The sequence below is a fragment of the Lynx rufus genome, unplaced genomic scaffold (assembly GCF_022079265.1).
Source record: "Lynx rufus isolate CCGP_SWC_20201006 ecotype Redwood Valley unplaced genomic scaffold, mLynRuf1.p SCAF_42, whole genome shotgun sequence".
NCBI classification, from domain to species: domain Eukaryota; kingdom Metazoa; phylum Chordata; class Mammalia; order Carnivora; family Felidae; genus Lynx; species Lynx rufus.
In genome coordinates this window covers 1,388,216-1,390,889 of record NW_025814859.1, presented here as the reverse complement: position 1 = coordinate 1,390,889, position 2,674 = coordinate 1,388,216, and positions in this window count along the sequence as shown.

Sequence of the window (2,674 nt, the reverse complement as noted above, 5' to 3'; positions counted from 1 at the left end):
CCCTTACCTGATCTGGCCCCAAGGCCCCAAGGTTAGAGTCAGCCTGCAGCTGGTGAAGGATCTAAGCGGTTCTGCGCAAGGGGCTCTCAGAGATGCGGGGACTGGGGGTGGGAATCGCCTCCAGGAAACGCTTGGGTCCAGAGCAGCCATCCCCCTCCGCCTGCCTCTCCAACCTCCAACCCTGGGCAGGGCCTGTGGGGCGCCTCCTCCACGCAAGTCAGCACAATGAGGCTGCTTCTTCCAAAGAATTGACCAACTCCTCAATCCCAAGAGTCCCCCATAATAGCTGTCCCCAGAACTCCTGGGGAGGGGTGGGCAACCACGTGGGTGAGAGCTCCCAGCTCAGGTCTGCTCCCTCACCACATGGTCCCTGGATACCACTCAGGGTGAAGGTGAGCCCCCACCAGCTGCCCTAGGTTCACACAGGTATACTAGTGGGATTTCCTAGGCTTGAGAAACCTCCCCCAAACATGAACGGACCAGCTTGACTCTAAGAGCCCCCTCCTCAATTTGCTCCCCATCCGACACTCCTCCACCCTACTCTCCATCAACCTGCTTCCTTCAGCCATTTGCCCAAGTGGGAGTGAAAGAGAGGGAGAGGGTAACCACTCCCACTCCCCTCTCCCACTCAGCCACATACACTCTTCCTCCCCTAGGATGGAGTCTTCTGGGAGGCTCAGCCCTGCAGTTCCATCTACCTCAAAGCCTTGCAAAGGCCAGAGTTTCCTTCTGTCAGTGAGACATCTTTCAACTACTAGCCTCCTCATTCGCCCCACCCCCACCCCTCATGCACAGACACACTTCCTTCTTCCTTTGGCTCCATGAACACAAGGGTCTTCCCCCCAGCATATCTGGACACAGAGACTCCCTTCAGTGATAACAGGGTGCCCTCACCTTTGGGTGGGCAACTTACAGTTCACAGGTGCTCCAATATCCCTCATCACATTTTATCCACCCCCTGCAACCCTGAGAGGCAGCTGCTCTTATACCTGCTTTACAGATGGGGAAAGGGAGGCCCTGACAGGAACTAAGTGCCAGTTTTCCAGCCCTTCTCCAAGGATCTTTCCACCCTTCCTTACAGAAAGTAGGGAGATAAGTGAATCTCTCATTTCCCCTTGACTTCTCAGAAAGTCTGCTTGCTGCTCCTGGAGTCAGTACCTGCTGCCCCCAGGCCCCCTCTGTCCCCCAAGGAAAACTGGGCAGTAATGGCACCACAGTCCCAAAATGGAGGCATGAAGCCTGCAGAAGCTGAGCCAGAATCCTTGTGCACCTCCCATCCATCCACCCACCCCAGCCTCTCCTATGGAGGGAGAGGAATGAAGAGAGGAGTATGGAAGAATAATTAGGAGTCCCTAATCTGCCTTTCCCTGGGAATACACAACACTGTCTTCTGGGTTACTCTGTGCCTCAAAATGGAGGTAAAACTCCAAAGTGAGTTCTCCTGTGCCTTACTCCCTCAGTCCTCTTATTCAATAAAATTATTACCACTGAGGGCTAATTTCCAGGGCTTTGCTTGATGTCCAGAGGCCCTCAAAGGCTCTTTTTCTGGGCTGGTTATTGGAGGGGAAGTCAAAGTTACTCATTTTAAAGTAATTGTTATCACATACCCTCTGTCTGACAACATGTATTTCCCCAGGTCTCTCATCCTTCCACATCTGGCTTATTGTTAGAACTTACATGACTTGCCCAGTTTCAAAACCATGCCAACTCAGACGTCCCCAAAAGGTTAACCAAACTTCCCAGGATATTTGCATGACTTTCTACTTAGGGGCCTAGCTCCACAAAGAAGACCACTATGCATACTCACCTATGAGGGTTTCCTGTTCTCTAACAAGAACATGTGGAATAGATCTTAGACGTCCTAAGCTTATATTCTTTGTCATTTATTTGCTCATAAGTTTAGACAGTTACTCTTTGGGCTTTAGTTTATTTCTACAATTGCGTTAATAATAATTATTCCTCAGTGATAATATAAGATCTCACGCCAGTCAGGGTGGCTAAAATGAACAAATTAGGAGACTATAGATGCTGGAGAGGATGTGGAGAAACGGGAACCCTCTTGCACTGTTGGTGGGAATGCAAACTGGTGCAGCCACTCTGGAAAACAGTGTGGAGGTTCCTCAAAAAATTAAAAATAGTTCTACCTTATGGCCCAGCAATAGCACTGCTAGGAATTTACCCAAGGGATACAGGAGTGCTGATGCATAGGGGCACTTGTACCCCAATGTTTGTAGCAGTACTGTCAACAATAGCCAAAGGATGGGAAGAGCCTAAGTGTCCATCAACTGATGATTGGATAAAGAAATTGTGGTTTACATACACAATGGAATACTACTTGGCAATGAGAAAGAATGAAATATGGCCTTTTGTAGCAACATGGATGGAACTGGAGAGTGTTATGCTAAGTGAAATAAGCCATACAGAGAAAGACAGATACCATATGGTTTCACTCTTATGTGTTGTTCCTGAGAAACTTGACAGAAGACTATGGAGGAGGGGAAGGGAAAAAAAAGAGAGACTGAGGGAGGCAAACCATTAGAAACTCTTAAAAACTGAGAACAAACTGAGGGTTGATGGGGGGTGGGAGGGAGGGGAAAGTGGGTGATGGGCATTGAGGAGGGTACCTGTTGGGATGACTACTGGTTGTTGTATGGAAACCAATTTGACAATAAAT